Below are 26,819 nucleotides of genomic sequence, written 5' to 3' on the forward strand. Positions count from 1 at the left end.
AGAAGCTGTCACATAACAGCCTTCTGTGCTGCAGAGGGAGATCTGTGGACTGAGAATAACACCCAACAATAATTTTATATCCCTCATGTTTGATGAGAACGTATCTCAGTCTTCTCCAGAAGATGAGTTTGCATGAGCTGTCGTTTAGAAAGGGATAGAGAGACAGCAAGGAAACAGAGGAGTTCATAATTACTTATGCAAAAGCCTTTTTATGCTACTTTGGCAGTGTCTGAAGTCTGTAAGCTGTTCTAATGGACATGAAAAGCTGCCTGGAAGCTGGAACATGTTATGGTGCAAACTATTCTTGCTGTGAATGTCATCTAAGAGCCTTCTGCTTTCAGTGGCTTTGAACCAGAGCTTTCAGGACTCCCATGGGATTTGGCATTGCCACACTATATGAGAAGAACAAATTAAGCTTCAGAGAGGAGGGGTACCCCCAATAGGAACATGTTAAAGAGCAACAAGTTGAGGGGTCATTCAGTGCCTGGAGAACAAAGTGAGAAATTTGTCATGTGTGGGAGGAAAAGAGAGGCCCACCAGACTTGCCACCAGTGCATCTGCCCTCTGATCCTGACTTTCCCATGTTTGATCCTTTCTTTCTCCCTGTGCCTAAATCTGTGGTGAGGAGGTTCACAAATATATCCCTTGTTCACTCATGCAGAGCTTTGCTCTCATGTAGCATTGTGGTGGCCAATATTCAGCATGACACAGGGAAATCAAAGCAAGGGATGATGAACTCCATCTTATTGTGCTTTTATTCTGTATGAAAACATGGCATACAGCTCAACTCTTGCACCACTTCCTGTCCTTTGTTTCATGTTGGATCTAACCATCATTTCCAATGGGAAATGTACCCATCAGAAAAGCAGCCATTTGCTTTCCAGATAGGAAAGTGAGTGGGATCAACTCGTCCTGCTTCTCCCCAGCCTCTTGTCCCCAGGTGACACTGAGAAAGCAGTGGAGCTGACTGTGGGGAAGGATGGGCTGCCTCATTTGGTGACCACCAGAGATGGCGTGGGCTGGATATAACAATGTGAGACACTCCCACAGTCTCCCATGTCTTTAGAAGTTGTCCCTTGATCAGCAAACCACAGAGGAAAGCCACTGCTTAAGTAATCGGATTATCAGCTCACTCACTTCCATGTAATATATATCTAATCACTGCTTAATCTGGAAAACTAATTATGGCCTACACTGAAAGAATATGCATGAGTCTTCAATTATATGGAAAGATGTTAGATCCCCAAAGTTGTGTGGCTAGAACTCTTGCTCCAAAGCTTTAAGAATGGTAATTGAATATGATAATCATTTTATCCTGTAAATGGGCTTTGGCCGTGCACTATGCTCTGGGTTAGATGGCCAACTGCCATCCAGACTGGGCCCAATCCCACCAGAATTGTATAAATTTGGTACTTTCTTGCAAAGCTTGAACTTTTTCCCAGTTACTTGTTGTCCTACATCTCTGGTTGACAGTGGCTTAAGAGTTCTATACTCTAAAAACTGTCTTAGTTATAACTTCAAATTAAGCATCCTATAAAGTGTATCCCATTAGGTTTTGGGCTCAGTCAACAAGGGATGTTCACAGAAGACACCAGTGTGTTTAGTGCACAGAGCATAAATACTGTTTGCCTCGTGGCCAGCTATTTGGCCAGCTACAAAACAGCAGCAACACCAATGTATTGACTAAACCCATCCATAACCCCTTTGCCCGTGAGCAGATGTGAATTCAATTCTGACAGATGAAAGTGCATTATTTTTAGAGCAAAAAAGTGACAGTTTTGAAGTTTCCTTTGCTGATTCCTGAATGAATTTGTCACATGGATAAATTTTGTTTGCACATTTAGCAAAGCTGAAAAGAAGGGTGGAGATGACAGGATCATTTACAATTCAGATTTCCTTTTTGGTGCAGGATTGATTCCACTTTAAAAAGCCTTGGACAGTTCCTCAGAAGTTATTCAAAGAGTAATATTTGAAGGGAAGAGTGGAAATTTCCTTGGGCACAAAATAATTCAGACAAGATTAGATCTTGCCTCTCAGCCATTCCAAAAGCTTTTTTGGCAGTTTGTTCCATTATTTTGAAGAAAAAAAAAATAAAATAGTAGGAACTACCCTAAAACCACTTAGAACTTCCTTGAAGCAAAATTGTGGTACAGATCCTGTAGATAACCTACAAATACATACGGCGAGAGACCATGCACTTGGGTAAGACTGTGCCTAGTCTGAAACCCTTATGAAGGAAACATACTCTAAAATAAATCCAGTGAACTTCATGGTGCAGGCATGGAGAATGCCTACAACACTGCTTTTTTTTTTTTTTTTTTTTTTTTTTTTAACACAGAAACATACATTTCACAAAACCTTTGCAGCTGTTTTTCAGGTTGTTTTTTCCCCCCCACTCCCTCAAAAGAAATTCATTCTGAACTACACTGGTCTGGTGATAAATTCCACATGGTGTTTATTCAGTTCTGTAGTTTCGTTCATGGAATTTGTAGCGAGTCTCTGTAACAGAGACAATTAGATTTAGCTCTCCATTGATTTCTTGTTAAAACAAACAAGCAAACAACCAGCCAACCCACCAAACAAAACTACTTTGCTTCCAAGGATGTGACTTTTCTGATTTCATTTGTATGCTGGATAGATTCTGTATTAATTCTTGAAACTAATTAAAAAAAAAAACAAACAACAAAAACACAAAACTCATCTGATCTAATGAAGAGAAGGTGTCCAATCTGATTTGTATACCTATCTGATGTGAGAATCTGCCTCAATACAAAGAAAGCTATTACATAGTAAATTGAATTCCTTAGCAAAAGCACATTCCTTGTGACACCTGCCCAGTAGTTCCCTGCCACACCACCGACCCTACAGTCTACTCTGAGCTCAGCACATCACCTCTGCTGGCCATGCACCACCATATAGAATCATATAATTGATCAGGTTGGAAAAGACCTTAAGGATTAAGTCCAACCACAACCCAACCATAGTACCCTAACTAACAGCCCTCCGCTAAATCACATCCCTGAGCACCACATCCAAACAGTTTTTAAACACATCCAGGGATGGTGACTTAACCACCTCCATGGGCAGCCTATTCCAATGCTATATATGATTCCCCCCATTTTTTGAATTCAGTAATAAACCAACAAATGTGCCATGTCTACCTTTTCTGCAGGTGGGATTTGCAAAGTTTTGCCTTTCATTGAAGTAAAAAATGGCAGTATTACTCTTTAATTAATTGAAGTAAACTGGGGCAGCATGGATTCCCTGCAGATTCTTCACCCACCTTTGTCCTTGTTATTAGAAGGAAACACACTGCAGGTATTAATGAGAGTGAGAATACCGTGTAGGATAAATACCTTTACAAATATTTATATATATATAAATACCTTTACAGGCTGGATGTGGCTCTGGGCAGCCTGGTCTAGTGGTTGGCAACCCTGCACACTTTTTGCAAAGGCTTTGTGTTTGACTTGATTTTCCTCAGGGCCCCCAGATCTTTTCCAACAAAGCCACTCTCTAAGCCAGTCATTCCCTCTCCTTCACGTTGTACTGTTGTGTGAGGTGTTACTACAGAAGTTTGTCATAGCTTTCTTTTCTCTGGGCTGAACAAACCCAACTCCCTCAGCCTGTCTTCATAGTGGAGGTGCTCCAGCCCTCTGATCATTTCTGTGGCCCCCTCTGGACTCTCTCCAACAGCTCCCTGTCTGTGCTGGCCACCCCTCTTCTGATGGAGCCCAGGATATCATAAAATAATAGGATATACCTTCTTATCCACTTTATAAGCATCCCTAATACACTATTATTATACAATGCTTGGAAGATGTGAAGAACTGACTGCTGTGTTCCTTTGGGATTTGGGCAGGATTTAGGCAAAACAGTCAGAAAACCATTTTCACTCTACAGGCAGTGACACGTAACTGCCACATGAAACAGAAACAACACCATGTTTTTTGGATAGCAAGATTAATCTAGTGGATGGAGCATTCATCCAGAAGGGGAGGCCCAGGTCAGCCTGAAAGGATTCAGACCTGCAGCTTGACATCCTAGGACATGGCCTGGAATCAGATGGAAGCGGGGATCCTCTCGGGCTTCTGTCCAGTGAAGCTGTTGGGCAGGAAAAAAATGAAGACTTCAGAAACCCAAAGGGAAAGAAGAAACAACAGGGATCCAGGCTCTGAGATTCTTCTGGATTCTTTATTTGGTGTTTTTTTGTTTGTTTGTTTTGTTTTGTTATCCACATCAGGAATAGATTATGCAGTTTGCATGTAAGAATCCTTGTGTAAAATGGCTTCATACTACTAGGAATAGGCTTGAAAGGGTTGTTAAGTTGTACAGTCTGACTCCTTCCTTCTGCTCTTTCTGAGGTCCCAAGAATCCTTCACCATTTCATTGCTATCTGGTGCCCTGGGTAGAATGAAAACTAGCAAACTGCTGTAAGAACCTGTTGGTTAAAGGGTTTGTGAAATGCCTGGGAAAAAAAAAAAAAAAAAAAAAAAAAAAGGTTGAGTTAATGTTTTACACACTTCTGTGTAACAGAAATATGTTATTAATCATGTTTATCATGATGAAACAGTAACCTTGTAGGATTGTTGTTGTTGTACAAATTGAGAATGGCAGATGGCTCCAGCTCAGCCTCATGGATTCAGGAATGAGATTAACATTAAAGGGGGGTTGTGAAGTTTCCTTCTCTGGAGATATTCAAGACCCACCTGGACTCCTACCTGTGCAACCTGGTGTAGGGAACCTGCTTTGGCAGGGGGGTAGGACGCGATGATCTCTGGAGGTCCCTTCCAGCCCCTACTATTCTGTGATTCTGTGATTCTATAGAGGTGTGATTCACCTGGCCAAAGAGACGAGCTCACTATGAGTTTGAAGAAAAAAAACATTCATGTTGTCTTATTTAGTGCTGGAGGAAACATCCAGTAAGACTAGCAGAAGGAGGAATAACATGAAAGGAGTCATACAGGGGAGAAAGAGGCTCTAGGAGGTGCACATCAAGAGAGGCTGTGGTGGTGGGACAAGAAGGGAGAGACAGAAAGGGACTAGTTCTTTAGTGAGAGGCATACAGAGTGCCCCTAATTTCCACAGATTTTTGCTTTGGGGCCTGTGTAGACTGTCCCTTCCTGTTTGAGCTTTGAATGCAGAACTTCCCAGCAAGGTATGAGCTCGGCTGGAGGGCATCAGCTCTGGGCCATGGAGTGGCCTCTTTGGCTCTGGATCCTTTTCCTTGTTGCTTTGGCTGATCCTAGGGCATCCTCTGCCAGCTGCTGCACTATGCTCCTGTTTAACACCTGTGACTCCATCAGATAGCTGGTATCAAATTTTTTCCTTCCACTGTGCTTGGATATTCGCCTTGAATTTGCCTTCTGTGTGAAAAGGATGAAGAGATATCTCCAGGTTTAAATTCAGCTCCCCACATGTAGCTGCTGTAGTGCTGCCAGCGTGTGGGTTTTCTCCTCTTACATTGTTTGCATCTCCAGCCAGGCAGACTTCAGACAGGGTTATCTCGTTCACCCAGTATGGAGGTATCATTAAAAGGCTCCTCGTTCATGCAAACGTATCTTAAGGTGGTAGGATGTTTTGATTCAAGACAAAAGAGCAATTGCTTTGAGCTGTCTGGAGGTACACACCATTTCCAAACTAACATTTAAATCTTACCCAGAGAGGGAATTTAAAAATACAAGGCATTGGTGGGACACTTTAGAGAGGAGGTGTATGGTTTGTGAGTATCATCTTGAAGGCAGCCTTCCCTGACCAAACCAAGAGTCAGCCTGGAGTAACTCATCCCTTTCTCATGTCACCTGTTGACTCCAGATTAAATATTTGTGTATGTTTAAACTGTTCAAGGAGTTCCCCATCTAATGAGAAGACCTAATCTACTCCTGCTTCTTGTCTTATCACTACCACAGGTCAAACATGAAGCCAAGGGAGGTGCTGCTGGGCACTTGCAAGATGACAGTCAATGTAAGAGTCAATATAAGCATTCCCAGCAGTTACACCAGAGGGAAAGAGGAGTTGTTGTTGATGGAAGCAGGTTTGAAAATGGACACAAGTGAACCTAAAGAGGTTCAGTGAGGTTGAGTGTGAGGTGTTGCACTTGGATCAGGGCAATCCCTATTCTGCATCATCTAAGCCTAGTAGTTATCTCCAAAGGACTTAAAGAAGATTTAAGCATGTAAGGGTAATTTGGAGAATTCACACTGACTGGATGCACATATTGGCTTAAAAGAACTTATTAAACTTTTTCTGTGGCCAAATGTGTGCTTAACATTGCTTGTTTGTTTTTTACTAACAGTGGATTTAACAGCACTGGATTTTATGTTTCATTCTCAGAGCATTTGACTATTCACTGTAAGCCTCTAGGTCTGCTTTGCATAACCACAAGATGACTCAGTAAATGTCAGCTAATCTCAGAGTTAAAGATTCACTCACTTCAGGGCCTCAAGGCCCAGAGTTCAGCACCAAAATTAGCAGCTCACAAGAGACCCTCACACCAGTGCATCTAACATTTTTTTCTCCATGGCTTTTGCACCATGGTTTGTGGTTTTCATAGATGGGCAGACATAGTTTGTTATTTGCATTGACACAGAGGGAAGTGGGTTTCCCTTCTACATCTGCATTACCCAGCTCTTTCTCAAACACATTCCTTTTGGGACTGCTGTCCTGGTCTCACGACTGAGCAGCTATAAGATAGGTTATGTAGATTTCTGTGCTATTTTGTTTTCTTTGGAAGTAATAACAATTGCATTGCCCACATTGCACCAGCGTCTCAGACAGCTCTCAAGGCCTAAGCTATAAAGCTGTCTGCTCATGAAATACCACTACGTGTAACAGACCATCTCCTGGAACCAGCTTCCAGCCATGTTGCTATTAATGCATGGCCTGTAAAGGGAAGATAAACATCCTCTCTAGGATGCTCACCCCTTTTCCCTCCCAGCTTGTTCTGAGATAGAGCATGCAGCTGTGAACGCCTGTTATTGCTGATTACCTGATGATGAGCTTGCAAGTGAGGAATCTGTTCCTCTGTAATCAGGGCCTGATGGAAAGCTTCCTGGCCTGCAGATGTCTGAGAAAACCGTTTGTTCTCATTCCATGCTGCACCTTGCGGGTGCTGTCATTATTTTCCCAGAAGTTCACTGCTGCTTTGTGTGTTATCAGGGAGTCTTTCTGAATTAGAAATTAGCAACCTAGAGTATCATCCATCAGCTAAGGCAAGAAGATCTTGATTATGTTTAATGGCTGTGTTACCATGTTGTACCCAAATACCTTTAATTGATTTCTTCATTTAAGTCATCTCCAATTCAGTGTAAGAAAGCCAGCTCTCCAGATGTTAGCTTTCTAGAATCCCTGAAGGACTTTGATGTTGTGTTTCTTCTGTAGCCTCTTTTTCTCTGGAAATGCAACATGTAACACAATGCTTTTTGAGGAGAAAGAAGGCATTATTGTGTTTTCTCCTACACCTTCACATCTCAATAATGGAGTGAGTTGCCCAAGTGATTATATAGGGCAAGAAACAACTGTTGTATATTATCACACAGTTGATATTATGTCATGCCATGATACGCCAGTAGCTGTGAGGAATACAAGTGTTATTTCAGTTCTTTGCTACTGAGAAGAGGGAGAAGCTTGGATTTTATCTGCATAAGTGCTGGAAGGGTTCTTCCTCATGTGGCTGTGTGTGTTTGGTGGCCCTGCTAGGCAGGGGGGTTGGAACTACATGATCCTTGAGGTCCCTTCCAACCCGGGTAATTCTGTGATTCTGTGATTCTGTGATTCTGTGGTTGCTCTTCTGATTCGTGGTAGCCCTGCTCTGCTCGGCTGGAGTAGGACACAGCTTGCTCTGCCTGAGACACACAAATGTTCCCAAATCTCACAGTTCCAGGTGCTGAGAATCAGACAGACTGCACCAAAGAGTCTACATACACTTTCCTCAGGATTTCCTACATAAGTTGGACTAATAACACTGTAAAATACTGAACAAAAGACTGGTTAATTAAAGCAATGCTGCCAGGACTAGCTGGTGCAAGCCACTGCTCTGAATAAAGCAGTGTTCTAAGCAACAATCTTCCTCATACCTTTGCCTGGCTCCAGGGTGAAGGAAAAGGTAAGGGAATGACTTTCAGACCCTTTCTTTGACATTGTTTTTCCAATTGCTACTGGATTTTGCATGGGTTTCTTGGGGTATTTGCAGGAGATGATGTGATAAACGTCACATATCTAAGATGTAGGTCTGTGGTAAGCAACGACTGAGGATGTTTCAGCAGAGGAGGTAGAAGTGCTATTGGTCAATCAGAAAGACAACAGCTGCACAAAACCACTCATCAGAGACAAGGCACAGGCTGTCAGCATGCCATCTCCGTGTCAATGAGATGTATGTAAAGTGCTGTCTCCAGGCTGGCTGCCATTCCTGGGTGGCAAAGGTGTACCTGAGGTGCCACATAGGTGTTATCTTTTGTTTCCTAGAGAAGATATGTAGAAAATTTGACTCAAGCACAGTAAGTTAGTCACGCCTCACAAGTGCTAAATTCATTTATTTTTTATTGTTCTTGCTTATTGTTTGTGGAGTGTTGGCTTTTTGCTCAGCATTTCTATGAATTCTGACTTCTGTCTCTGTTGAGTCTTCCAGAAATATGACAAAATGGAAATCAAGGGTCTTTCTGTTAGTGAAGAATAAAAGATGTCATGAGACGAAAGGACTGTTACCAGTATACCCAGGTCCTTTTCCACAGCACTGTGCTCTGCCCACACTGGCCATTTCTCCCATAGGGCCCTATTGCTCATCTACCTTACCCCATAATTTTCATGTCTTCATTCTCAAAGATGCCCATTCTGGAAATAAAGGTGAGCAGTGAGTGCAGGCTCTATGGGCACGAGACCAACACAAATCTGCTGGAATGAATCTGCAGATGACTGCCTATGACTACACTTGTGCCTTGTCAGCGGGTCTGTTAGTGACAAAGGGTTTTCCTGTGGCTATTATCAGTGACATCAGCATTATGAGCTCTCTGTGGCAGCCAAGTTACATATTCGGCCTTTCTTGAACTTTTGCCTTTATCTCTCTGCCACTTTCTGGAACCATGACAAATGTGCCCAACAAAGTAACATGACTATATGAAGAGAGAAAATACTGTAGTAGAATGCAAGTTTTGGGACCATTCATGTCTTGTGAATAGAATACTATATCTGGTGTTACCAATGAAGAGGTATTTGACTGTCTACACTTATTTTCATAATGCAGGGAGTTGGTTCTGCCTCACTTCAGACTCTAGAGAAAGCAGGAAGACGATGGGCTCTGACCATGGGTTTCAGTTCTTGTCTCTGGGATGGCTTCCAGCACAAAGCCATCTTTGGGGTCAGTCAACATGTTTTAGCACATCACATTCTATGCACAGGTTTTGTGCCCTGTATCTCTCTGAGTGTAATTAGTCAGGCTTGGATTTACCAGGAGAGACAAAGAGATGTTAATATCCACTGATCTACCCCTTCTGAGTGTCCTCACAGAGCCCTGCTGCAGCATGTGAATGAGTGGGAAGTGAACTTCATGAGGAAGCTTAAGTCTTCTTTCATGGCTAAAGCTCCAATGAGTGTCTCTTCTGTCTCCAGGACCATAGCACAAAGTAGAAACCATGTACCCACAGTCAAATGTGGTATTTCTCCTGGTAACCCTGTGCTGGGAGTGGTTTAGTGCACTATGGTTTGGGATTTTACTAGACTGCAAACGGAACACTGGGACTCATCTGATGGGATCTCTGTCATGCTGGGGTCCTGCAATTGTTTGTCTCCATCATTGCATCCAGCAGATTCAGGGATGCCTCTCACTCTCCTCATCAAACTGTCTTCCTCTTTGTTCTGTAGATTTTTAGGTTCTGCCTCATTGCACATTAAAGGACCCACATCCTCCTTTCACTGACCTGGCTTACCCTCATTTATGCAGGGGCTCTTTTTCAAAATATAGGGAAGGAAAGATAAGTTTGGTCATTCCTCTGAGCCAACTGATGATTTCCCCTACTGCTTCCTAAAGTGACAGTGTTTCCTATCTCTTCTCTGTCACTCAGAAGTATTTTCTCTCTTCATATAGTCATCCCCTTTCCATACTGATTCTAATTTAATGATCTACTAATTAGCCCAGACACCTTGCTAACCCTCCTGGACAGTTGCATCCCATCTGATATTGACATGTCTGGTCTCTCAGAGTTGCATAACCTGGGTTATGGCAACCCCCACTATCAGCATCATCTGGGAGATATAAGCATGGAACCCTGCCGAAATGGACCTGGGGGTACCAGTGGATGTTATGATGGTTGAGCCAGCGATGTGCACTTACAGCCCAGAAAGCCAATCATATCCTGGTCTGCATCCAAAGCAGTGTGGCCAGCAGGGCGAGAGAGCAATCCTGCCTCTCTGCTCTGTGCTGGTGAGGACTCACCTGGAGCACTGCATCCAGATGTGGAGTCCTCAGTACAGGAGAGACATGGAGCTGTTGGAGTGCATCCAGAGGAGGGCCACAAAAATAACCCAAGGGATGGAACAACTCTCCAAGGATGGGCTGAGAGATGGGGCTGTTCAGCCTGGAGAAGAGAAGGCTCTGGGGAGACCTGAGAGCAAACTTACAGTATATGAAGGGGGACCGTAAGAAAGAAGGGGACAGACTGTGATAAAGACTGTGTTGCGATGGGACAATGGGAAGTGGTTTCAAACTAAAAGAGAGGAGATTTAGGCTGGAGATAAGGAAGAAAGTTTTTACAGTAAGGGCAGTGAGGCACTGGCACAGGTTGCTCAGAGCGATGGTGGATGCCCCATCCCTGGAGTCACTTAAAGTCAGGCTGGCTGGGACTTTGTTCATGGCAGAAGAGTTGGACTAGATGGCTTTTTAAAGTCCCTTCCAACTCGAACAATTCTATGATTCAATTATCATAGTACCCAGAACACTGCATGCAACACCACCTGTGCAGCCATTCATTCATCTGACCTGTTCTTCCACCTGGGTCCCAGTCACTATCTAGGAGGACTGAGAGCACCACCTGAACTCCTGATCCTCTGAACATCTTCCCACATCACAAAAGTCTCTTTTAACACTTCGTAATTTCCTTTGTTGCAGCCTCCTGTGCTCCAACTTGAAAGAGTAAAGAGTGGATAATAGTTCTCTGGTTTTATCATACCCAGTAGCTTCTTCTTGATGTACTGAACGTGTGCCCCCAGTGAACCTGTCTTGAGAGATTATCCAGGTGGCAAATGGAGGCCTCAGTGCCTCTCAGTGAGGAGCCCCCAGTTGCTAATGCCGTTGTCATTTTTTGACAGCGATTTATGTCCAAAGTAACATTGTTTTCAAAGTGCCATTTTGTGCTGTTCTAAGGAGCAGGATTATTTCTATTATTATTATTATTATTATTATTATTATTATTATTATTATTATTATTATTATTATTATTGTTGTTATTATGAACAAGCTGGCTTTATTCTTGTTGTTTGAGTTAGACCCTGTAGGCAGTAATTTAGTCCTTTTGAATAGGCCTTTTTAAAGTCTTGGAGGAATCCTGGATGCATATAATGTTTGTTCTATAGCACATCTGTGTACTTTCACCTGAGTCATTTTCCCCCTACTCGCACTGCCTTTTGTTTACTTAAAACCAGAACCCATGTCTCTGGGCAAAGCGCTGCCGTAAGCAATCCACGTGCTGCTACACAACAGCCCATTGTGACTGACTGCTCCTTGGCAAAACTATGGATGTCTCAGGTCCTCTCTTTAGCCAATGTTCTGAAGCTTCACTGCAGCCCTAAGGCTTTGCAGGGTAGCTCTAAACCATACTTCTATTCTTCTCTTGTTCTAGTAGGCCTCCAAATGTCTGGGTTGCAGATCAGCAGTCGAAGTAATGAAACAAAAGGCTCTGCCTTGCTTGCCTTGGTGAACAGATAAAAGTCATCAAACTCAGACTGAGATGAAGAACAAATTCCAGTGCCACTTTCTGCCCTGTCTCCTGCTGCCAAGTGCTGAAACCCGCAGGCTGTAAGCAAGAGATGGCATGTAAAATATGAGAAGTGGCCAAGTTTATTTAATATGTTGGCTTTTCCACTGCTCTTAGTGCTGTTATCAGAACACTTAATTTAGTTACATGGAACGACGTGGAAAAATACTGGTGAGCATAAAAAGAAAAATCTTCTTCTAAGAACAAATTAACTATTAGACCCTTTGCATTGCTGGAAATCCAATCAGGCGCTGATTACATATAGGACTGATTCATTTAAAGAAATACTCAGTGTCTTCTTTAATATATATATTGCTCAAAAAGCCTCGGGGTAGAAAAATATGAAGTCATCTCACCAGGATGGCAGCACTGATAGCACAGGGCTTTCTGAGCCAGCAGTGCAAGGCGTGTGCCCGGGCATGTGCTACATGGCAGCTGTAAAATGGCCAGTGCTGGTGTGCTTGGGGTTATTCCTTCCGATCATTGCTTTAGAATTGGGCCACTATTGCCTGTTTTTGCACTATTGCACTATTGGCTGTGTGGTGCTGAGCTGCTGCTGAATTTAAGCACAGCAGGGCACAGCTCTCTGCAGAGGCTGCTGGTGGACTTGGTGTCATGGCTTGGATTACATGCAGAAATATCACATTTAAATAACAATGCTATGGCTGTGGCTGATCGAGTAACACTGTGCCATGAGGAAGATGTGCTTGAGAAAGTATCCATCACACACATTCTGCCTCTCCCAGAGTGCATTTCCTCCATAGAGAAGACTCATGGCCAGAGGAGGAAATACAAAACTGCCAGAATGGCACAACTCAAACTGGTCTTTCAACTTGCTGGGCCAGCTGAGCACAAGCTTTGCACACCATTACTGCACAACCTTTAAAAGGATTCTCATTTTTAGAAGGCAAAATACCTCCCTATGGAGAGGAGAATTAGAAATTCAATTGAAGTTACTCCCACAAGCGTTCAGTGTGTGCAACCTGTGCAGTGCAACAGCCAGTGAGGTAGGAGGCAGAACGTCAGCCTTAAAGCATGTGCTATAGGATACAAGACAAAAAGAAGTGTCGATTCCAAAATGTTCCTGACAGAAAGCCAGTGGTGACTGCACCAGCCTGCTATGGTATGCTGGCACTCAAGACTGATATTTGATGCTCCCTAAGTTTCCTTCCTCCTCTGCTCAGGTGCATTTCCTCATTGGGTGAGGGCTGCCTGGAGGAGGAGGGTGATGTCAGCATACCAAGGCTGGGTGGGAGCTGCCCTGTGCTCACCAGCCAGGTAGGGAAGACTCACAGTGTGACTTGGTAAAACAGAAAGTATCAATTGAAATGAAAGTACACAATCCTGATAAAAGAGAATGTCATCTGTGGCTGTTTTCTTCCTGGTTCTGTTTGTTTGTTTCTTGGTTTTGTTTTTGTTTCCCCCCCCCTACCAGAGTCTTTTGACTGTCCAGGTACAAACATGACATCATTTGCAGAGGGGTTGGACTCGGTGATCTGTAGAGTTCCCTTCTAGCCCATACAATTCTGTGATTCTGTGATCTGAACTGACTCACTGACTCAAAACTCCCAGGCCCTGACGTGCTAAGGAGCTGCATAGTTCTAAACAAATTATCACTTCCATGGAGTTGTTCCTGTCTATGTGAAGAGGAGCTTTTCCTCTCCCTTTCCCAACAGCTGTTCTCCTGTAGCTTCCTTTGAGGCAGTGTTAGTGCTTGTCTTGGCTTGGTGGTGGGCAGTTAAAACAGAAAAAACAATCCAGAAGGAAGAAAATGGAGAGTTTTCTACTCACTGAGATGATCATGAGTAAGAGAGTCATGAGCAGTGACCCTCAGAGGTCCATCTTGAGACTGGTGCTCTTTGATATCTTCATCAGTGTCCTAGGCAGTGGGACTGAGTGCACTCTCAGCAACTTTACTGATGACAGGAAGCTGAGTGGTGCAGATGATACTGCAGAAAGAAGGGATGCCATCCAAAGGCACCTGGACAGGCCTGAATAGTGGGTCCACGTGGACCTAATGGGACTCAACAAGACAAAGTGAAAGGTATTGCAATGGGATCAGGGCAGTCCCAGATGTGAGTACAGCCTGGGAGAAGAATTCATTGAGAGCAGCTCAGAAGAAAAAGGGTTGAGATTCCTGATGGATGAAAACCTCAACATGAGACAGCAAAGCACACTTGCAGCCCAGAAGGCCAACAGTACCCCTGGCTGATCAAAAAGAGGGGTGGCCAGCAGGGAGAGGGAAGGGATTCTCCCTCTCTGCACTACCTTTGTCAGGCTCCATCTGGAGAGCTGTGTCCAGGCCTGTGGCTCCCAGCTCATGAAGGACATGGAGCTATTGGAGAGGGTCTACAGGAAGACCACAAAGATGATCAGAGGGCTGGAGCACCTCCTATGAAAACAGGCCGAGGGAGCTGAGGTTCAGTGTGAATAAAAGAAGGCTCTGGGGAGACCTCATTGTGGCCTTTCAGTTCTTAAAGGAAGCTTACATATGGGGTAAATCAACTTATTACATGGTCTGATAGTGCTTGGACAAGGGTGGATGGCTTTAAACTAAAAAAGGAAAGGATTAGGTTAGATGACAGGGGAAAGTTTTCACTGACAGGGTGGTGAGGCCCCGGCACAGGCTGCCCAGAGAAGCTATGGATGCCCCATACCTGGAGGTGGGGTGGTCCTTAAGGATTCTTTCAACCTAAACTATTCTATGATACAGAGTCTGGTTTGCTTGAACCAATGAAGCAGCTACGATTGAGGTTGGCTTCCTGCTCTTGTTTCTATAACGTTTATCTAATTATACTGAAATTTATTTTATCTTCAGCTTTCGCAGGAGTGGGACACAAACCAACTTGTTTTCTTTGTTGTGTGATTTTATTCTGGATTTCATCTTTTAAGTATTTATGGTCATGGAGAAAACTCCTGGGACTGCATCCTGCTGCACTGAGTAGAATCTTTTGGAGGTCATTTAGTAAAACCCAATTCATTTTTAGCTCAGCCCTAAAACGGAAAGGAAGGAAACTCTGAAAATTGACCACTCCTTTTTGCCACTTATGGTTTTCAAGACCCCCACTGCCAGTTGTAACTCAGCATTACGCTTTATAGGAAAGTTAAGTGTACTTCCAGAGTGCTCACAACTTGGCTTTAGGGGATCATAAGTTTCCTGTATTGCCTCTGCTTTGTCTCCTCCTTCATGCTCACGACAGCAAGCAAATCTCCCCACCTTACTGTGCAACTTCCAATCAAACAGGCTACTGCACATAACCATGTGCACAGGGCACCCCTAAAATAATGCCTCTTATTTATTTTGATGCAAACTACAACATATACAAAAAGCACAAGAACTCTCATAGAGCAGATTCTCAGCTGCAAAACACTATTTTCAATATGGTCCCCATTATGAACTGCACATTTTAACTAGGGATGAGCAAGATGATGGCTGTTTAGAATGTAGCTTGTTCTGTTGCTGTTGCCGCTGCTGAAACACACCACCCACTGCCTCACTCTGCTCCCATCCAGTGTTCAGTCTCTTTGAATGTTCAGTAAGGGTTGATGAATGTCAGTGGGTGCAATTCTTTCTGCATGAAGGCATTCAGTGACACACCTTTGCTCCATACGCACTTCCATGTCAAACACCATCCTGTCAGACTGCCCCTCTGCTGCCCTCAGTCACATGGGAACAACGGGTAAAGTTATTTTGGTGGGAAGATTCAACCTCTACTGCCATTCCACCACCACCTGCCTCTGATGTTGTGGGTCAACATGGTAACATAGGAGGCCTCACTTTTGGAGCCATTCTTATAAATAGCTGCCCAATACCTGGCCTGAATAAGCATGAGAAATCTCACTGAAAATCCATTGTCATGTAAAATAGACCATACAGATGAGCAGGTAATCAAGAAAGGTCTTTTACAGCCTTCACTTTACTGTAAATGCCAACTAGAATTCAGGAAGGATTAAGTGTTTCTAGAGGAACCAGAGCATTTGCAAACACAGCACTAAGCAGCTGCTAATGCTTTCTGCATGCAGCTCATGGACCACAGCCCACTTCTTGCATTCATTTACTCCTTTGTGTTCCCAAACCCACCATGAAAGGACACAGGAATTCTGTGCCATCTCTGCACCGCAGTGGTTTTCCTTCAATAGCAATCCCTCTAAGTGCGATTTTGCACATTACTGTTATCTTATGAAATCCTGGGGATAATGTTGCCTAACTGCTACAATTCCAAGTCATCACAAAACAGTCTAATTATGATATAGTTTATGAGTAACGAGTCCAAGGAGGATGTCACTGCAGTCTGGTTAAGAACAGATTCAGAAGTACAATGTTAACCAGTCTTAGTACAAATGGTATTGTGTATATTTACCAGGGGAGGTATAGTTGAGTCCTGCTAACAATAAGTTATAGGATGTATACTACTGTTGCTGTTGTTTCAGTGAATAGCTTATTTCATGAAAAGTGCATTCAATTTACAAAAGCAGAGAGACTTAAGTACTTGTATTGCTGCGACAGCAGAGCATTTGTCTGTTTGATATGCACGTTGTGCAGAAGGAAATCTGGTTTACTTCTGGCATACATTTGCTCGGTGCTAATATGTTTTTCAAAGCTGAGTTGCTGAGTTTGTGAAGGCTGATTTTACACACCACGTGCAGAGAATCGCAGGCACTGCACTCAATTGCCTTCTGCAAATGCTCAGCTGCATGGCACTCCTTACCTACACGGAGACACAACAGCATTTCAATCTGTGGAATAAGGGAATAGTATTGTCCTGAGACAGCACAGGCATAGAAAGGCTCAAAAGGGTGTTCAACATTTGGTGTAATCAGCTGTAGCTGAGGGCCACTTTTCTGCCCACCAACCACTGCCTGTGGTCTGCAGGCAGAAATTGCACACTTACAGTGAGAGCTGCCGAGTGGGGCTGGTGAAATGGAAAATTGCGGCATCTTGGTGGGTTGATTTTGGAGAAGGTCTGTTGCAGGAGCTACCCTGGAGGCCCCAGCACAGACATGGCACAAAGCAAACAAAGAGGGAAAGGATGAGGGGCACCCGCTGCCTCTCTTCTTTCTCTTCTCTTCTGAAGAATTTTTCCATTCAAATGACAGCTTGGGAAGTGACTGATGATTTTCAGCTCTTCTCCCACTTCTGGGGGCAAGGAAAAACAAGTGGATGAAGATTTAGAGGGACAGGGAGATGTATGGTGTGAGTTAAATGAAAACCACTTGGATGTCGTGGGGAAAGGTCATGGCCACTTATAATGAATGGCAGGGTTGGAGGAAAAGGGGTAGTAAGGTACATAGTCTGAAATACTCAGTCTTTCACTCTATGTTCTGCTGTTTCCAAGCTTAAGCACAGATTTAGTCTTGTTCAAAGACAAGTTTTCTTTGGTAAATAGCACAGAATTCAGCTCTTATACATGTCAGCAAATACGGCAGTTTTCAGAAGGCGATGCTGAGTGAGCACTGCAGTGCTGCAGGTAAATCTCAACTCGACTCCAGGTGTCAAGGTCCACTCAGTGTGACTTTAACCTCCCCACGTCCCCATCTGTTTGTTGTCACTGTTGGAAAAAGCCCTGCAGGGCAGCCTGGCTGTTATGTCCCCCAGTAGCTGCTGCAGTTTTGTGAACCCTAAGGGGGATTTCTATAATGGTTCAAGCATTGTATCAATATATTTAATCAGAATTTCTCAGAAGGAGTGGTGAGGCAGTGGCATGAGCTGCCCAGGGAGATGGTGCAGTCACTGTCCCTGGAGGTGTTCAAGAAACGTGGAGATGTGGCACTGAGGGATGTGGTCAGTGGGCACGGTGGGGATGGTCAGACTGGATGATCTTAGTGGTCTTTTCCATCCTTAATGATTCTGTGATAAATGTCCATAAATAAATCCGAGGACAATCCAAAACATTTTCAGACCTCCTAACAAGTTTCTAAATTCTTACTTCATTTGTGCTTCAGAAATAAGCCTTATTCCTTCGTCTGGGTAATAATACGCTTCCTTCAAAGACTTGTGGAAGTCCTTCATATTAACTGCAGCTGTGAAACAAGCCCTTGGTTAGGGTGTGAAGTTTCTGATGCATAAACATTCGCAGTCTTTATTTTACTCCTTACATAAATAAAACCACAAAATCCAGCGTGCTGCAGGCTGGATAAATCTTTCCTTTTGTGAATTGTTTTACGCAACTTCTAAGGGGGGCAAAAAACTTCAGGGTGGTTACTATGCCAACAGCCTGCGGGATTTGGGTGTTTTGCCCAGGGACGCATGTTGTCTTCAGAAGGCTGTGGGAGAATTTATGGGGCGTGTGGTGCTGACACTCACCCAGCTGTTCCTCCGCCCAGCCTGGGGGCTGTGGCTCCTGGGCAGCCCAGAGGGGCTGGGAGTTGGGAGGAAGTCGCAGCACTTCTGCTGTCCTCTGTGCTGTGTGCTCCTCCCGGGATCCTCAGCTGTTTGCAGGGGAAAGATTTGTCTGTTCTGCACTTTGGACCGGTCCACGGGGAGGTAAGATGGATATTTTCCTGAAAGTTTCCTTTTCAGATTCTTTTTTTCCCCTTCTTTCCTCAAGTTACAAACCCCCTCTGCTACATCTGACCATTTCTGAGTGCTTCTGCATGTGGGGACTGCTGCTGCTGTGACCCCAGAGCAGGGTGCTCAGCTCTGCCGTCCTGTGCAGCCTTTGCAAATTGTGAAGCATAACTCACCTTCAGGTGATGCTGTCCCCGGAGACCAGGGTTATTTCGGGGTCGTATGTGCTCGTTGTTGTGTGGGGAGACCTGAGAGCTGCCTTTTGGCATCTAACAGGGCGCTGTAAAAAGGGATGGGCTCATTAGTAGGGGTCTGTTGTGACAGGACAAAGGAAAATGGTTTCAAGCTAAAAAAGTGGTGATTTAAAGTGGATACAAAAATGCCTTTTACAGCTGGCACAGGTTGCCCAGAGATTTGGTGGATGTCCCATCCCTGGAGACACTCAAGGTCAGGTTGGATGGGGCTCTGAGCACCTGATGGAGCTGTAGGTGTCCCTGTACATTGCAGGGGGTTGGATCAGGCAATCTTTAGTGGTCCCTTCCAACTCAAGTGATTATGTGATTCTGTGATGCTACGAAGTCATTCCTGTTTTTATCTGATCTGCTCAATCAGTTAAAATGGGTGAGGAATGGTGGAAGCCACCGAGGGGAGGTGGGTGCTGACAGGGACAAAAGCAGAGGTGCTGAGGATGCCTCTGGGCTGGGGGCTGCCCTGTGCAGACACTGCTCCATTTGCTGGCTGTGCCTCCCAGCTCAGCTCCCCTGCATTCCTGCTGCCACATCCTCACACACTGTAGCTCGTCTGCTTTGGGCTCCAGATTACCCATGGGATTTTGGAATCCATCACACAAGCACATTTTTTTACAGGGGAAGTGAAGCCAGTGTGTAGCATTTTCTGCTTCGTTTACACCCACAAACTCTGCCTTCTCCACTCCTGTTGCTGGCATCAGCAGACTCACTCTTGCAGAGACATATGGGGCCTCGTGCATTAGGACACAGAAAATCCGGCTCAGGGCTCCTATAGGAAAGGAGCAGCTGTATCAATAAACACGACCAGTTGCTCCAAGAGTCATAAAATGGAAAGACACTGCAGAAGAAAATGCGTGGCAGGGACTCAGGCTCCAGACACTGCAGGAGAAGTCCTGGGAAAGGCAGTCATTCCTGGGAGGTCTCAGATGTGTTTTGTATCAGTGGTTCCACACATAAAAATATTTGTTTTAGGGGAGGAAATCAGAGGCGTAGGAACAAATACTTACCTATGCAAAAGGAAGCCTTGTTTACGCTTCATACATTGGAGAAATTGTTTCTATGTGGTCTGCAAAAACGTAACATTCGCAGTGCTGCCAAGTGACTCAAGTGAGGTTGAAGTATTTGGGGATGCTTTGGTTTTGCTTCCTCAACCCACCAAAAATAGCCATAAAAAGCGGTATGAAATCTACCATTCCAGTGCAGTTTTCTTCCTTCTACCTGTTTTCCCATGTAGCTTTTTTTATCCTGTGTATTTAAGCATTTCCACAGTGCAGAGGACAGAACAACCTCTCAGGAAGGCATGGCAGCCCCATGTTTGTTGGCTCTCACCTCTCCAGCCCTGCAGGACCCGTATGTCCTCCCAGCAGCCCTCCCTCCCACCACCTTGCTCTCCCAGTCCCTGCTGGTGGGGTCCTTCCTCATCACTTACATCTACCTTGGCTGGGCCTAGTCCTGCTCTCCTGCCTGATCACACCACTGGTCCCTCCTGCCACCTCGGCTTAGTGTCAGCCTTCAGTCCTATAATTCATCACATAGAAACCTGCAGTCCTATCAGTATGTAGGACATTGTGTCACCACAACTATACCCATCATATGATGATCCTGGATAACTTCCCTGCGAGAGCAAGGGACAGTTGGTATCTTCACCGCTGTGTTCCCTCTGGAATGGGATAGTGCTGAGCAGTGTTTGCATGCCTTCATGATTGGGTTCTTCTCCTTCTGCGATAAGTGTGTCCCACAACAGCAGAGTGCCACAGTGACATGCTGCAGAGCACTGTATCACTGTATGGGCTATACCTGAGCCAAGAGCTCTTCTATGCCAGTAAGTGGCAAACTGCCTGTCCTACTGCATGGTGGTGAAAAGGGTACCTGAGCCCCAAGTGCTTTCTCTCTGCAATTCTCTCTCTGATCCAAAGAAAAATGGTGTTTCTTATGAAAGTCCTCAACATGACCCACAGGGGCTTAATCTACCTTTTATTTATTTGCTCCTCTTTGTGAAATGGGGCTATCATTGATCTTCATTATTGGAATTTATTCACTATTAATGGAGAGAGCAGTGCTGTTTGAGCTGGTAAAGCTAAGAAAGGAACTTAAAACCATGTTGGTTTTTCCTTGACCTCCTTTTTAGTGCAAATTGGCTGGCATAACTTAAGATACAGCTCATCAGTTCAATGCCCAGCTTCCTAGAGAGAGCTGGATACCAGGATTTCCATGTAACCTTTGCAAGTCTCTTCCAAAATCTTTTGCCTTTCAGTGGATTAGTACAATCAGTAAGCAAATCCCAAATAAATGAGGAGCAACCAAACATGTCAAAGTGGTGAGTGACTAATTGGTACTTGTCACCATTCTTCCAATTTGCAGCGACGTTCCTACTGGTAGCACTGAGAGTCATCTGTTCTCAGAGCGGCCAGAAGTCTTCTTGGAGCATTTTGTATGTAATTCTATATCTTTGCTTCTCCTTTCCTAAGCACAACAACATAATCTGCTGCAAGGTTTGAAAAGAACACCAGCCTACTGTATCCGTCAGCATTCCTCGTTTCTTCTTCTATTTTGCCATCTAAATATGACAGGCCTTTAGATTCCGTCTCATAAACACAAGGAGCAGTATAATTTGACAGCCCTTGATGCCACACTCTGCATACTCCATTTCCATAGCCTTAGAAGGGCATAAGCAGAATTCATTTCCAAGAGTTTACGAAGCAGTTCTGATAAACAGAGACGGTTATTCAGATAAAAAGTTGATGAGTTGGATGGATTTTTCAGAAATACTTAAAGGGAAGGGAATAAGGGCAATGATTTATTCCTGTTGGAAACATTCCATGGGGCTACAGCAGAAATATTTATATTTTGTAAGTTGTTTTAAAATTCTATTGTAAGCAAATGAGGATACATTATTTTTAACTGTTCCATGTTCAATTGAATATTGCAAATCACAAAACTTATACACTTTCTCTTTTCTGGCAGAAAACAGTATTGATGCAATTGCAGATCATCAATCAGGTGATTTAGACGCTTTATATTTCATGAAGTGGTGCTATTGTAGTGTATTCAAAGCACATATAAGAGTCAGGCAGTAACACTGAGTCAGTCTGTGGGAAGATGAACTCCCCAGGGGACAGACACCCGACAGCTTTCCCTGCTTGCTGTGACACAGAAGACCATTACATGGATGTGTTTCCCAGCTGAGGTCTGAGAGATGAACTTGAATAAGGCTCTAGATGCTTTTAATTAGAGGAGTCTAAAAAGCTTCCCACCTAGGCAGAAATTCAGCCAGGCTGTTCACATCTGTGGGTGTTTTTGTGGCAGTGCAGCACATTAGCAGCTATCTTCATATGCTCTGTGCTTCACTCTGTGAAAGCAAGTAGCCCAAATTTTACAGCCTGAATCATTAAAATGCAATTTAAAGTTCTCTTGGTCTGATTTAGATTTAAGCAACATAGCAGGTACAATTAATAATTGATCAATTAGTAAAGTGAGGCAAAATCATGAGTTCTAATCTGCTGACTTAGATATTTTATTCCTGGTATGACACATTCATCTCTCTGTGCAGAGCTTCAGTAACCGGCAGTACTGACCAAAACAACATGAATTGCAAAATACTGAGACAAGCACAAAGCCAAGGACTGAACCTGGCTCATGCCATGGATGGTCAGGACTTTGTTTTAACAACCAAAGAGTAATGTGGTAAACAATTATATACACACAGGAGAACATGCATACACACATACATGATTTTAATGATGGTAAGTGTGCTAGGTACGTAATGAAAATATGAAGCGTATCATGGTTGCAAGCCTTCCTTATCCGAATTCCCTCAAGGCAGAGTTTTAACAGTTGCTATGTGTTAAGCCACGTGTTTGAGAGGAGAGGTGTGACTATGTATCTCAGTGTGTTAACAGTACCTGTGCTGGGCAAGGTGGTGAGGGAACAGCAGGAGCTGTTTTGGCTTTTGGGGTGTTCTTGTAGCCTTTTTCCATTACCTCTGGAGAAGAAGAGATCAAACTGATTCTTTAGAATCTGTGCATTACCCGTAAAATTGCATGACTTTTTCCTCTCCTCTCCTCTCCTCTCCTCTCCTCTCCTCTCCTCTCCTCTCCTCTCCTCTCCTCTCCTCTCCTCTCCTCTCCTCTCCTCTCCTCTCCTCTCCTCTCCTCTCCTCTCCTCTCCTCTCCTCTCCTCTCCTCTCCTCTCCTCTCCTCTCCTCTCCTCTCCTCTCCTCTCCTCTCCTCTCCTCTCCTCTCCTCTCCTCTCCTCTCCTCTCCTCTCCATACATAGTTCCTGTCCCCAGTCATCTATTTCTTTGTAAGTATCTCCACTTCACTGAAGGCAGTTTCCCAGCTTTCTGCCAGACACATTTGGCTTCAGATCTGTGTGTAAAATCTCACCCAGCTCACAGTCAGACTAAAGAGTCAGCTAATAACCCAGGCAACCCTCCCCCACTTTTTTAAATTAAGCATTGCATTTTCTTGTCTTCAATCACACAGTATTAGCCTGCATTCATTAATCATCTTTGCTAATGCACAAGAAATGCCTCATTTTGGTTAATACTGTGTTCTGGGGGAGAGATGGTTCTTTGTATTTTTTGGTCCTTTGAGAATTAGGTTTTGCTGTTCTCAAAGTATTAACGCTGCATGGAGCCACGTGGTCCTGGCGGAATTGTTCTGCTGGTACTAATGGGATTACCTTCATGAACAAGAAAATGGTGTGCAGGACCAAACTCCCAGTTCATAGAATCATAGATTCACCGAGGTTGGAAAAGACCTCCAAGATCATCCAGTCCAACCATCCACATACCACCACTATTTCCTCACTCAAACATGTCCCCCAGTATATCTCAGTGCTTCTTGAATGTATTTTATGAGGAAGAAAAGTGAGAATATTAAGCATCCCAGTAGAATGACCATAAGTGGAAGCAGACCTTTACCAAGAGCTTAGCTGCATTAGTCATTGGCTGTAATGGCGAGAGGCTTGAAGGCAATGGTGGGTATTTCCACTGATCTGCTGCAAGTGGGAACCCAGTGTATGTTCTGATTTCTGTGCAGACCATGTTGCACTTTTAGGAGGATGGCAGCAAGAGAGAACTTTCTAGCAAAGTGGTGTATGTGAAGGCCAAGTTTGGTAAGAGAAACAAAAGGTTGTGGAAGGCAATGAAGTCCCAGAAAGAGAAAATACGTGACTATTGAGAACTAAATAGGCTGGAAATGGAAACCATGCAAATAATACCAGTGTTATCACAGAGAACATCTGTGGCTTTATCCTTTCCTGGAAAGCATAGACATATTTCAGTTTTCAAACCAGCTTTATCAAGGCACGTATAGTGTCTTTAATATTGACTTTTTATGTACAGAGAAATAATCATTAGCCCACCAATTAATTTAGACTCAGAAGTGAAAACGTAGATTAAATGAAGCATTTTTTTTCCTCCCCTTAGAGAAACATTATTGTCAAAGTGTCATTAAACAGAATCACAGAAGCACAGAATCAGCCATAGCGTCATAGAAGGCCTTGGGTTGAAGGGGACCTCAAAGATCATCTGGTTCCAAGCTCCTGCTGACCACTAGATCAGGTACTACTCCAGGCTGCCCAAAGTCCCATCCAACCTGGCCTTGAACATCTCAGGGATGGGCATTAATCATTGACATTTCATCACAAATACAGTTGTTTGATACACTTTGATAAATGTATTTTGTCTCTCCTCCTTATTATATGCTTTCTAACAGAACTGTGTAGTTTTTCTAGTACAGTTTATCAAAGGACTGTTTGTAAAAGTCTGGGGTCCATATGAAGCGATAGAGGCTACTTAGCATGCACAAACTGCAGGGAAAAGCCCACTTAACCAAGGTCCAGTCAGGAGCAAGCTCAGCGCCTGCTAACTCTCACAGCTTCCTGCAAGCTGTCTGCTGACTGTCAGGCTGTATGGAATGCAGAGGTTAGGGCTCAGACAGCTCTCCTGTTGTGTGTGGGCTCTCTCGCCATGCTACATCTTCACTTAAATCTGAGGGCCAAGCTACAAGTGTCAGGCCTGGGCTGTGGTGGAAGCCTTGGGAGCACTGCTGCTCCTGCCCTCAGAGTGAGACTCCTCAACCACCACAGCCTGGATTTTTCATAGGTAGAATGTTATATTTAGTGTTTCTATGCTTTGTCATATTTCTTTATGCTGTGCAAATAGTTTATGCTTCCAGAGGACATTTGATGAATTGTGTCAAGCAAACGCAAAAGCAGTTTAAGCACACTGTAACCTGCCTCTGCTTATTTACACTGGGCTCACTATATGCACGATCCTGGAAGTCATCACTGCTTTTTTGGAGATCATTTCTCCCACTGCTGCGTGCATCAATATGAGTTAATTTGGTGTACAAGAACCAGCTGCCTCATATATATTTCTTTCCTTCCCCCAAACCAACCCTTTGGACTCAGCTGTTGCATGCTCATTGAAAGTGACCTTGGTCTAAGTAGTAGTCATCAGCTGCATACTGTTAGATATACTAAGTAATTCACTTCTTTCTTTTTGTTATCTGTGCCACCTTTCTTCATTTCTTCTTTTGACTAAATTAAGCAGATATTTTAAAGACATTTTTGTAGCTTATTCTTTCAGCAATTTTTATTTTATTACATTTGTGTCTCTAGCTCAAACTTCCCACCACTGCTGACACATTCCAAAGTTCTCTTTCATCCTTTCATCTCTCCTACATTTCCTACAATGAGAAAATTAAAAAGGCTCTTGTACACACGCGTGGCGGTAGAAAATAAAAGTCTGTTGTAATGTTCAAAGTTCAGACATGAAACAGCTCACCGAACTGCCCACTCAGGGCAGGACAGACGCTGCAACAGCTGCTGAGCTCAACTCATATACTTTGTTAGATGTTTCCTTCCTTCTAATGAAAGAAACTTCTCACTCTACAAGAGATCCTGCATTCATTTTAACTATTGTTAGCATTGGCGTGATGAGGAGTGTACTTCCTTATTCTTGTTCTATTTTCTACTGACTCTTAATTATGATAATTTTTGTTCTACTTGCATATGGAAGAACTCAAGTGAAGTGCTCAAATGAAACCGGGATCTGTCCCTGCATTTATAGTGCTGCAGAGACTGAACTGCAGCCAGAATCCTTATTTCTAAGAGGGAGATGTCACCGTCTCCAGGCAAAGAGTCAATGAAATGGTTCATCCATTTAACAGATCAAAGAAACCAAATTAAAACCTGAATAATACTAATAATAGTAATAATAGTAGTAGTAGTAGTAATAATAGTAATAATAATAATAATAATAATAATAATAATAATAATAATAATAATAATAATAATGAGGCAAAACTCTCCAGTTAGCAAAATAAAGCAATGCAAAAGTGTTAAAGACAAATACTGTACAGAAACTACCTTTAAAATGAAGTTCCTGTCTGATGCTATCAATTTGCAGATCAGAGATAACAGATGGGAACAATTTGGCAGGTTATTTCACTGCAAAATTATTGAAAGCTGACTTTTATAAATTACCAGCTTTCTGCAAAGGCCTGCAAAAGGACTTTAAATTCACCCTGAGCTGAAGTGCTTTCCTTTTTGCCTTTGCAACTTGTTCTCCTAGCTTATGACAAGGCTCAGCATTTTTAAGTACAGTGATTTGGAACTGTTTGATGTTCCAAAGCTATTGCCTTGTTCCAATGTGTTAACTGGGACCTTGTAATTAAAAGTAACCTCTCAACAATGGACCAAGGGCTCCATGGCTCCTTGGTATGCTGGGTGGTTAGTTGCTGTGTAAGAACATTTTTGTGTTTCTGATGGAACAGCTTAGCTATCCAGGAAGAAAGCAGACCTGGTGGATAAATACCTTGCTGCTACATGCTTGTGTAACACACTAGAGAAATGACTGATGTGGAACATGGTATTCTTGGTGTTCTGACTGCTAAGAGAGGAATGAGGGATCTGGGGGAACCGATGGCATTCATCAGCAGAGCTCTGACTGTGTGGCTTGCAAAAAGGTGGAGTGAATTAAATACATTTGTTACAACATGGATGACAGTGTAAAATATGAATAGCATGTAGAGAACCTAGGGAAGAAAATATCAAGAAGAGCATACATTTAAGGAATGAATTATTTTTTTA

General features: G+C 43.5%; 1 protein-coding gene across 5 annotated transcripts in view; it reads left to right on the forward strand.

Moving 5' to 3' along the window:
* The window catches only part of SPATA13 (spermatogenesis associated 13), a 130,361-nt gene that overhangs the window by 49,555 nt on the left and 53,987 nt on the right, over nt 1-26,819 (forward strand). For 2 of the 5 annotated variants that reach the window (XM_032442162.2, XM_032442163.2), the window contains exon 1: nt 18,237-18,447. The exons of the other annotated variants lie outside the window; for them this stretch is intronic. The gene's annotated coding sequence lies outside the window, so the exon portion shown is untranslated. Of the gene's footprint in view, nt 1-18,236; nt 18,448-26,819 lie in introns of those variants that run through there. 5 annotated transcript variants of the gene reach the window in all.

Source organism: Coturnix japonica, chromosome 1 (genome assembly GCF_054131305.1).
Source record: "Coturnix japonica strain WE chromosome 1, WE-NBRP24, whole genome shotgun sequence".
In the NCBI taxonomy this organism is placed as follows: Eukaryota; Metazoa; Chordata; class Aves; order Galliformes; family Phasianidae; genus Coturnix; species Coturnix japonica.